General features: G+C 37.8%; 1 long non-coding RNA gene across 1 annotated transcript; it reads left to right on the top strand.

The window, feature by feature from the left end:
- Window positions 1-326: 326 nt before the first annotated feature.
- LOC140516018 (uncharacterized) lies at window positions 327-11,615 on the top strand. The gene is made up of 2 exons (XR_011971242.1): window positions 327-11,391; window positions 11,472-11,615. It is a non-coding gene; the product is annotated as an uncharacterized lncRNA (long non-coding RNA).
- The last annotated feature ends 320 nt before the right edge of the window (window positions 11,616-11,935 follow it).

Genomic DNA, 11,935 nt, shown 5'->3' with positions numbered 1-11,935 from the left:
CCCTCTGTTCATTCTTAAAACTTCCCACTATATTATCCCTTCCCACAAAATACATTGATTTAGTCCCTGAGGTATTAATTTAACACTTTTTCCTCCTCAAGATTTAATAAGTTTACTTTGAATCTTTAACTCCTTAGGTTCTTTTTTTTTTTCACTTAATGATCCCTCTTTGTTCTCTCCCTCTCTCTCTCTCTCTCTCTCTCTCTCTCTCTCTCTCTCTCTCTCTCTCTCTCTCTCTCTCTCTGTCTCTCTCTGTCTGTCTGTCTCTCTCTCTCTCTGTCTGTCTGTCTCTCTCTCTCTCTCTCTCTCTCTCTCTCTCTCCCCCCCCCCCCCAACCTTCTCTTTCTCTTCTCCCCTCACCAAATAGTGTATAGACAGAAGAGGTTGCCTTCAGATCTTTTTTCTTGATGTTTGTACTTGATTCTGTTACTGTCAAATGACTCTTTTCAAAACTATAAGTACCATTTTTTCTTGATGATCAGGCTTATGTTTGCAGGATATGTTATTTTGGGTTACATATTGAGTGAGTCCCTTTGTTTTCTGAAATATATTATTTCACTCCCTTCTCTGGTTTTTTTTTATGAATGCAAAACAATCCTTCAATGTTTTAATGGCCTTTCCTTCATATTTTACGGTCTTTATCATAACTGCTTGCAAAATTTGTTGTTATTGAAATTGTGAAATTTAAGCTCTTTGAAGATTTTTACTGATGATCATATGTCAATTTCCTCAATCAGTGCCTTTGCTTTCCATATTCAAAAGTTCTGAATTTATTTTCTCTCCCTACATCCCTCATGCCCATTTAAAACAAAAGAAAGATAAAAGAAAAGAAAATCTTTTTTTTATTTGTAACATTCTTCCAGGATACCAGTAATGCTTAAGTTATTTCTTTGTGTCCTCTCTTTAAGGTCAACTGCTTTCACTTACATCAAATTTATGTGTACCTTACTCATTATTGTCTTTGCTTCTCTTCTCCAATATTTTCTTTCACTTTGCTATTTTTTGTGTTTCAAATATTTTATTTTCTCCATTTCTTTGAACATATTCTCCGTTGTCAGTTAACTTTTTCCTCCCCTGCGTTTTCCATTTTTAGATTCTATATTAAAGGTTCTGATTACCAACCTAAAGCTGTTTCTAATTTCTTCTTTTTTCTTTTTAATTAATTTTATTTATTTTCAGTGTTCTACAATCACTACAATATAACTTAGATTTTTCCCCTCCCTCCTCGAGACAGTATACAGTTTTATATAGGTTCTACACATACATTCCTATTAAATATTTTCACTATAGTCATGCTGTGTAGAAGGATTAAAATGAGTGGGAGAAATCATATAACAAACCAAAATGTAATACACAAAAAAATGATCTGCGATTAAATTTCATAGTTCTTTCTCTGGATGTGGAAGGCATTTTGCCTTCAAAGACCATTGGGAATTTTTCAAGTCCTTGCATTGCAATGAAGTTCCAAGTCTACCAGAAAAAATCCTTGCACACTGTGGTTGTTGCTGTGCACAAAGTTCTCCTGGTTCTGCTCCTTTCACTCAGCATCAGATCATATAAGTCCTTCCAGGCCTCTCTGAAGTCTTCCTGTTCATCATTTCTTATAGCACAGTAGTATTCCATTACATTCATATACCATAATTTATTCAGTCATTCCACAATTGATGGGCATCCCCTTGATTTCCATTTTTTGGCTTCTTTTAAAAACATTTCTCTTTTGAACTGTTCTGGATTTGCTTGCTCGGTTGTTACATGATTTCTCAGTTGCCTCATCCAATAACCTTTTCTCAAACCTTATTCTCTTTGGCCTCTCTGAAGTCTTTGACACTGTTGATCACTTTTTCCTCTTCCGTACTCTCTCTAGGTTTTCCCAATACCACTCCCGCCTGGTTCTTCTCCTACCTGTCTGACCTCTCATTCATTCTCCTTTGCTGGACCCTCATGCAGATCATCCCCATAATTATGTGTCCTGCAGGGTTTTGTCCTGGGCCCTCTTCTCCCTTTATACTACTTCCCTTGGTGATTTCATCTCTTCTCCATGGCCAAGTTCAGTCATTATAATTATATATGGCATTTGGTTTGGGGTTTTTGTTCCTTCCATATACATTGTTGTTATTGTGTAACATAGTTTTCTTGGTTCTGCTTACACCACAGTTCACATAAGTCTCATGTTTTCCTGAATTTTGCTATTTATTGTTTCGTACATCACAGTTAACATTTCATTACACTCACATACCACAGTTTTTATTAATTCTCTATTTAAGGGGATCTACTTGATTTCTCAGTTCAGTCTTACCAGAAAAATAATCTGGTATGAATGTTTTGGTATATATGGAACATTCCTTTCTGTCTTTAATCTCCCTGAATGTACATGCCTAGTAGTTGGATCCGAGAATATGAGCCTTTTAATCACTTCTTTGGCATAATTGCAAATTGCTTTTCAAAATGGATGAACCATTTCATAGCTCTCTGAGCAAAATATCTTTATGCTTTTCTAGACATAGTCTCGCTATCATTGATTATTCCCATTTTTTAATCATCTTTGCATGGGTAGAGGGTGAAACCTCAAAGTTCTGTTGATCTGCATTTCTCTCATTATTAGTGATTTTGCGTCTGTCTTTTCAATGGTTAAGAATTTGTCATTCTTCCTTTAAGACATATTTTTCTTACCTATCAATCAGAAATTATCACTTGGTCTTATATATTTCTATTAGTTACCTATGTATCTTGAATATCAGACTCTCATCAGAGGAGTTTGATGCAAAGATTTTTCCCAACTGACTACTCGCCTTCTTATCCTAGCTGTGCTGATTTTATTCATATAAAAGTCTTTCAATTTCATGTAATTAAAATTATCTATTTAATCTTTTGTGATCACTACTATCCCATATTTAATTAAGAACTTTCCCCCAAGCCTAACTATAAAATGTATCTGATCTTGTTTGCTTCTAATTTTTCAATGGCATGACATTTAATATTCAAATCACATCCATTGTAAACTTCTTCTAGTAGATGGTATCAGATGTTGGTCTAAACCTAATTTCTACCGACGTGTTTTGCAATTTTCCCAATAGTTCCTGGCAAAAATTAGTTCTTCCACACATAATTTATATTTTCATATGTATATAAGCATTAGGTTGAACTCACTTATTTCTGATTCTTTCTTATCTAGTTTGTTCCACTGACCTTTGTTGTTTTGTAACCAGACCCAAAATCTTGATCATGACTTTGTACTATAATTTGAAGTCAAGAAGTGCTTTTCCCCTCTTTTATCCCTATATTTTAAAAAATACTATTTTCCTTGATATTCTAGACCAGTTATTTGTTCCTTCAAATGAATTTGGTCATTATTGCTTTGTCTTATAAAGTAACCTCTTGGTAGTTTGGTAGAGCATTAAATCTGATCATCAGTTTGGATAGCGTCATCATTTTTTATAGTATTACCTAACCCAACCTTGAGCCATGCATCATCCTCCAATGGTTTGCCATGCATGCTTCAAAGCACATTTTATTGTTCTGTTTATATAAATCTTGAGCATCTTAGTGGATCACTCCCATGTAGTCTACATATTTCATAATTAATTTGAATGTTAGTGCCCTTGCTACATTTTCTCTGAATTTGGTTATTGCCATCTAGAAATTCTGTTGATTTTGGTGTATTTATTTCATATGGTGCTAATATACTGAAGCTAATAATTGCAACACTTAGTTTACTTTCTAATTCTCTGAGATTTTCCCAATAATTTATCACATCATCAGCAAATAGGGATCAATTTTTAATCTCCTTGCCTGTGTTTATGGCTTTAATTTCTTTCTCTTTTCTTATTACTATCAATAACATTGATAGTAATTCTAAAACTGTATCAAATGACTATGTAAAGGGAACATCCTTGTATCACTCCTGTGTTTCACCATTGTGTATAAGACTAGCTTTTTGTTTCAGTTATACATATCATCTTTTTTCCCAAACCTGTGATTTCATTGGTCCAGTGTACTCCCTCTAAGAAAATCTTATTCCAGTGTAGATTGGCAACTTCTTTACTATTTAGTCTTAGAAAGTTGCTTGGCGCCCTTACTCGGTTTTACACATTCAAAATGCACCAGAGGTAGGATTCGGACCCAGAATCTTCCTGATGCTGTAGCCAGCCCACTGTCTAAAATACCACACTGCCTCTTATGTGTTATTTTCTCTTAGTCAATTTTCATTTTTTAAATAGTCATTCTATGCTTTTCCTTGGTAAGGTTTCCAGCATAAATGAATGTTGTATAAATCCAACTCAGTCACAGTGGATAATTTTTTATGTATTTTTGTCATGTTTTTACTAAAATTTCATTTAAATATTTTATATCAGCATTCATACATGATATTAGCATATAGTTCCCTTTTTCTTTACCATTCCCTAGTTTCAGTATTAAAATTAGACTTGCCCCAATAAAGTAGTTTGTTATACTGTTTTCCACTTTCTGAGACTACTCTCTTTACTGTAGATTTTAATTTTTTTTTAAACACTGTTTTGTATTCACCTATAAATCTAAATGGGCCAAGATTTTTTCTTTCATTGTTTCTTTATGTCTAGTTCCTTTTGATTTTCTGAGTTTGAATTATTTAAGACTTCTAGTTCTTGTTCTGTAAACTTGTGTATTTTATATTTGTGTAATTCATCCTCCATTGCTTTTTAATTTGGAGTTAAATGCTGGCACTTGATTGTGATATAGTAGGCACTGAAAATAATTCTTTTTATTTTTCCCTGTTGTGATTTTACCTTGTTCATTTTTTATTTTAGTAATTTGATTTTTCCTTACTCTCCTTTCCTTTGACCAGGTTAGCTAAAGACTTATCAAATTTGTTAGTATTTTCTTTTCTTTTCTTTTTTTTAATGTAGTATCTCATTTAATCTTCAAAATAACCCTGTGAGGGAGATTGTGAAAGTAACATTACAAGCATTTTATAAATAGAAAAATGAAGCAGAATCACTCCCTCAGAGTCATTCAGCTATTAAGTAACTGATCACACACTTGAACCCAGAATTATGTACTTCTAGACCAGGGTTTTTTTCTCCTAAAGGAAATCAATCCTCTGTGTATTTGTGCATTTCTAGGCTTTGAAGTTTATTTGCTTCTATCTTAATTTCCTCTTAGAAGTTTCTATTTTTTAATTAATTACTTTATTTTTAGTTTTCAACATTCATTTCCACAAGATTTTGAGTTCCAAATTTTCTCCCCATCTCTCCCCTCTACCCACCCCAAGACAGTGTGTGTTCCCCCAATCTGCCCTCCCTTATATCACACCTCTCTCTTCCCTTATCCCCAGGTCCTCTATTTTCTTGTATGGCAAGATAGATTTCTATACTCCATTACCTGTATATCTTATTTCCCAGTTGGATGTAAAAACAACTTTTAACATTTGTTTTTAAAACTTTGAGTTCCAAAATCTCTCCCTTCCTCCCTCCCCATCCATTCCCACTGAGAAGGCAAGCAGTCCAATATATATTATACATGTGTAGTTATGCAAAAGACTTCCACAAAAGTCATGTTGTGAAATACTATATTTTCTTCCATCCTATCCTGCCCCCCATTTAATCTGTTCTCTATTTTGACCCTGTCACTCCTCAAAAGTGTTTACTTCTAATTACTCCCTCCTCCCATTTACCCTCCCTTCTATCATCCCCCCTTACCCCACTTATCCCCTTCTCCCCTACTTTTCTGTAGTGTAAGACAGATTTTCATAGTAAATTGAGTATTCATGTTATACTCTTTTTAAGCCAGATGTGATGAGAGTAAGGTTTACTTTTTCCCTCTCACTTCCCCCCTCTTTCCCTCCATTGACAAAGCTTTTTCTTTTCTCTTTTATGTGAGAGATAATTTGCCCCATTCTATTTCTCCCTTTCTCTTCCCAATATATTCCTCTCTTACCCTTTAGTTTTATTTTTTGATATCATCCCTTCCTATTCAACTCACCCTGTGCCCTCTGTCTATATGTATATAATCGCTCCAACTACCCTAGTACTAGGAAAAGTCTCAGGAATTATAAATATTATCTCTCCATGTAAGAATGTAAACTTTAGTAAGTCCCTTATGCTTTCTTTTTCCTATTTACCTTTCCATCCTTCTCTTGATTTTTGTGTTTCAAAGTCAAATTTTCTATTCAGCTCTGGTCTTTTCATCCAGAATGCTTGAAAGTTCTCTATTTCATTAAATGACCACTTTTCCCCTGAAGTATTATACTCAGCTTTGATGGGTAGGTGATTCTTGGTTTTAATTCTAGCTCCTTTGACCTCTGGAATGTGACATCCCAAACCTTGTGATCCCTTAATGTAGAAGCTGCTAGAACTTGTGTTATTCTGATTGGATTTACACAATGCTCGAATTGGTTCTTTCTGACTGCTTGCAATATTTTCTCCTTGACCTGGGAGCTCTGAAATTTGGCTGAAATATTCTTGGAGTTTTCCTTTTGGGATCTCTTTCAGGAAGTGATCAGTGGATCCCTTCAATATTTATTTTATCCTCTGGTTCTAGAATATAGGTCAGTTTTCCTTGATAGTTTCTTGAAAGATGATGTCTAGGCTCTTTTTTGGATCATGGCTTTCAGGTAGTCCCATGATTTTTAAGTTGTCTCTCCTGGATCTATTTTCCAAGTCACCTGTTTTTCCAGTGAGATATTTCACATTGTCTGTTTTTTTTTTTTTTTTGCATTCCTTTGGTTTTGTTTTATGATTTCTTGATTTTTCATCAAGTCATTAGCTTCCATTTGCTCCATTCTAATCTTTAAGGAATTATTTTCTTCAGTGAGTTTTTGGACCTCCTTTCCCATCTGGCCAATTCTGCTTTTTAGGGCATTCCTCTCCTCATTGACTTTTTGGATCTCTTTTGTCATTTGAGTTAGTCTATTTTTTAAAGTGTTATTTCTTTCAGCATTTTTTTAGGTTTCCTTTAGCAAGCAGTTGACTTGTTTTTTATGAGTGTCTTGCATCACTCTCATTTCTCTTTCCAATTTTTGCTCTACTTGTCTTATTTGATTTTCAACATCCTTTTTGAGTTCTTCCATGGCCTGAGACCAATTCATATTTTTCTTGGAGGCTTTGGATGGAGGAGCTTTGACTTTGTTGTCTTCTGTTTTCATGTTTTAGTTTTCCTTATCATCAAAATAAGATCCTATAGTCTGATTCTTTTTCTGATCTTTACTAACTTCCCCATCCATTTACTTGACTTTTGAGCTTTTGTAATGTGTTCTCTGCTTCCAGTGGGGGTGGGTGATGTACCATCAGATGCTCGATTCCCCCACCATCTGTGGGCCTAGAGCTCCAGAAACAATGGCTGCAACCATGGGTTCCTGCACTCCCTCCACTACCCAGGGGCTAGGGTCACTCTACTATCTTACACTGGTCCCACAGGTTTCTTCCACTGACCTTCCTATTAGTCTTTAGTGTTTTGGGGTTGTGAAGTCTGGAAACTGCCACAAGTGTGAGAGATTCAGTCCCCCCAAGGCCTGCTCAGGTCCACTCTGTGCCAGCAAGGCCCACACTGGATTGCACTCTGCTCCCAGCATGGCAAAGTAGTCACTTCCTGGTCTTGGGCTGGAGATTTGCTTCACTCAGTCATTCTGTGGGTTCTGCAGCTCCAGAATTTGGTTAGAACCATTTTTTACAAGTATATGACTGTGCTTGGGGCGGGGGGGAGCACTCTAGAAACTCAGTGTTGTTACTCTACCATCTATTATTTTCTAAGGATTAGATTTTAATATTATTCATCAAATCTATAGTTTTCTAGTTTCTGGTATTGACTCCTTTAATTTTTCATCTGTTCTCTTCTGTGCTCTTTTTTTCCCCTAAATTGTTAAAAATGACTTTCTTTTTGCATTGTCTGATTACATGATCACAAATCTTCCCCTTCTCCCCCTTTAGGATCACCTGATGCGTAGTTGACTTTGTTCTAGCCTCTTATTTTCATTCCATATGTGTGTTTATTTTGTGATTTGCTAATTGCATACAGCAGATTGTTGGGTTTTGTTTTCCTATTCATTTTGTGCCAATTTTATTGGATGTTTAATCCATTCACATTTCAAATTACTATTGTTTGACTTATGTAGTCCTCCATTTATTTATTTCATATTTCTTTTTATCCCCTTCCTCTTTTAAGTCAGTACTTTGGGTCCCTGCAATTAGTTTTGATTATAATACATTCATCCTAGTCCATTCTCACAATCTCTCTCTTGCTTCTTGGCTCCCATTCAATCCACCCATCCTATCCCAAGTTCTTTGAATCTAATCTATCCATTTATTCCTTTCTGTCTTTGGTCCCTTTCCTTACGCTGCCAAGTTAAGTAAGTGATTCAGAATCTTTTCTCTGCTCATTCCCTCTAATCTCTTACTTTAAATAATTTTGCCCTGCTTTGTCTTCCCCTTCATTCCTCTTATCTTCCAGCTTGTTCCAACTTTTATTCTCAGAGTCATACTTATTCCTTTTTTTTCCTTGCTGTGTTCCCCATAAGGATAAAGCTTCTGAAGTATCAGGTGTGAGCCCCTTTTTTCTATTCAGTTTTCGCCTTTGTAGATTTTGCTCCCTCTTTCCTCTTTTCTGCCTTGCTCTTAGAAATGTCTATGTTATTACCTGTGGGATATTACCCCTTCCTTATTTTTTTCTGCTATGTCTCACCTTACAAATAACAATTCATAAGAGAAGCAATATTTTAGGGAAATGTTGTTGTGTGGTAGTAATCCCTCTGAGTCCTTAATGAAGAGACCTGGTCCTATCCCTTAACACCTTCAGATATGATCACTTTCCATTCCTCAGGCTACGTTAGCCTAGCTCCTAGTACTGTATTTGAGGACTCCTGTGTCCTCTCTCCTAGGATGGCATGCTGTCCAGAGAGGCACAATCCTTTCCCAAAGAAGGTCTTCCAAAGGGCAAATGTGCCCCAAATGAAGTTCATTATAAGATACCTATCTCTCACAACAAATGCACATCTCTCTCAAGGAAACATTTTTAGTTACACCTTTTCTTTCATTCTTCTAATGTGAGATACTTCTCTCCTCCTCCTCCTCCTCTTTTTCCCTTCACTTGCTTTTATCATCTCCTCTAGACCCTCTCAGAACATTTGTCTAGTGGAGGTGCCATGGTTAAGTACAGAGGTGAAGGCCAGATGTTTATCAGGGCTACCGGTAAAGCTAATGTTGCTCAGGGCTGGTGTGCATTAGGGAGGCTTGGTGCAAGAACAAAGGTTCTGAACACGTCTGGGAGCCAAAGGTAAGTGCAACAACAATCTGAAGATCAAGGGGAGAAAGAGAGCAGATTGCATGAGGGGGCATGTGGGCCAATTTGGAGGCAGAAGATAGAAATCCATTAGGAATAAAGGCAAGTACACAGGGATAAGGATGGTGTGTACCAATGTTGTGCTGTCGCAAAGACTACAATCAAGAACACAGAAATACTCCACAAGCCAGGTGAGAGTACGTGACATCCCCAGAGAACTATTAGTGGCTCAGAGACTCAAATCCATAGCTCTGAAAGACTCTCCACAAGCCAGGTAAGAACAGATGGCTTCCCCAGAGAAGTATTTGGGACCCGGAGTAAACACAGAATTTTAAGACAAAAGTGAATGTGGGCTCAAAACGAAAAGGGAGAGCTAACATGTGGTATACTTGGCTTGCTGGGACATCCATCTGCTACACAGTCTGTCCCATCCCTGGGGATTTGTCTACTGTCTGCATCACAGCTACTGTGGACTGAAGCCTCATTACAACAATTCCATTGACCCAACTTCTAGGAGTGTTTAGTTAGTTGCAACAGTAGTGTGATGTGTACAGGACACTGAGAGTAGAACAGACTGAGTCTGCAAGAGGTAGCATTGAGAGCATTTCCAAATTCAGGGTATTTGTCTCTTTGCATGGGGAGGAGGTGGCAGTGGCATTATGGTCAAGTTCGGGGATAGAAGGTGTATCATAGTGGCAAGGATAAAGATGGGGTAAGGTACGGAACAGATATGCATGCAGGGCTTCTTCAACTTTTTCCATTTGCGAATCTGTCAGCATTTCTTAGGCTGTGAAGTTGGAGGAAAGAATGGTATTGTAAAGCAAATGAGTATTGGGGTCAAGAATAAATACGTGTGTGTGTGTGTGTGTTTGTGTGTTTAGGTAACCTAATACAAGTGAGTCCAGGTGAGTACCATGGTGGAGGGTGCATATCAGTTAGTCAGGTGCAAGGCTGACATCTTAGTTTCTACAATGAGTATAGATATGAAGAAAGAATGGATATTAATTAGTCCACAAGAATGTATTAAGTGTGTACTCTGTGTCAAACATTGAAATGCAAGGACCAAAAACCAACCAAACCCCTAACAGTCCCTGCCCTCAAGAAGCTTATATTCTATGGGGTGAGACAGGGAAGGGAAGGCACTAATGACAGTCAAAATAACTGGAATTAGCAATAGCTTCACATAGAAGGGGATGCCTGAGCTGGGTCTTTTTCTTAGAGATCAAAGTGAAGAGGAAGTACTTTCTAAGCATGCAAAGACACAGATGTAGAGGATGGAAGAACATCAGAAAGGGCAGTTTGGCTGGACCTGGGAGTTCAGGAAGGGAGGAATGTATAATAAACCCTGTAAGGTAGCTTGGAGCCAGGCTGTGGAAAGCTTTAAATGCCAAATGCATTGTTGGTTGTATTTGATCCCAAGGTAATAGCAAGCCGCTGAGGTTTATGGATGAAGGGAGTGATGGAGTTAGATTGGTGTTTTAGGAATGTTAGTTACTCTGGTAGCTTAGAGGGAGGAGACAGGAAGCAGAGAAGCAATTGCAATAATCCAAATGAGAAGTGATGACCTAGGTAAGAGACTATGCAAATGGACAGAAGGGGGACAGATGGGAGAGATGTTAACGAGGTCAAAATTAGTAGACTTGAAAGGTGATTGGACACATGGGAAGAGGGGAGAATGAGTCAGGGATGAAACTAGAAGGATGGCTATATTCTCTACAGAAATAGGGAAGCCAGGTAGTAGAGTGCTGGTCTGGGAGTTAGGAAGACCTGAATTCAAATTTGGCCTCAGACATTTACTAGTTATGAGACCCTGGGCAAGTCATTTAACCCTGTTTGCCTCAGTTTCTCATCTGTAAAATGAGCTGGAGAAGGAAATAGCAAACTACTCCAGCACCTCAGTCAAGAAAATGGTAAGATGGGGTCACAAAGAAGTGAACATGACTGAATAACAAGAAAGGGAACATAGGTTAGGGTAGGAGAACAAATTTCCTTTTAAACAAATAAGTCCAGCACTGAGCCTCTTTTTCTCTTGTCCAGAGATGCCATGGGATGTGTACAAGGGTGATGCTGCCCCAAAGATTAATCAAGTACAGAAAGACTATCCAGGAGCCTAATTAGGAGGCAAAAGTTTTCTCTAATAAGGTACATCAGCAAAATTTTTCTCAGTATAAGAGCATTAAATGGCAGTAGGCTAAAGACTCACTACTTCTTGCCTTCTACAGACATGGGAGCAGATGTGACATGAAGACCCAGCATGAACCTGGGAGGAACATCAGATGCAGTAGCTACCCAGAGCTTTGTCATCTTGGGATGTCATCTTGGGACATGCTTATTCCTTCAATAAACCTTATGGCCAAAATACATCAGTTACCCATTGAGCTCTGCTTTTCTTGGGTGTATGTGAAGCATGATGATCCTGAAGACTTACCACTGCTAACTCACCTCAAGGAGAGGGAGAGGGAGGAGAGTGGGAGGGAGGGGAGGGAGAGGGAGAGAGAGAAGAGGAAAGGGAGAGGAGAGGAGGGGAGGGAGGGAAGGGAGAGGGAGAGGAGCTGAGTTGCCCAACTAGAACTGGCCAGCTGGGTCCCCATCGGGGCAACTCAGAGTACTCAAAACATAAACACCCAGGCCAAGTTTCTCAGGAGTAAGAGAAACTCCATTGCTACAGCCCAGGATGACAGAGTAT

Source organism: Notamacropus eugenii, chromosome X (assembly GCF_028372415.1).
Source record: "Notamacropus eugenii isolate mMacEug1 chromosome X, mMacEug1.pri_v2, whole genome shotgun sequence".
Classification (NCBI taxonomy): Eukaryota; Metazoa; Chordata; class Mammalia; order Diprotodontia; family Macropodidae; genus Notamacropus; species Notamacropus eugenii.
This window is presented reverse-complemented; position numbering and strand designations above follow the sequence as displayed.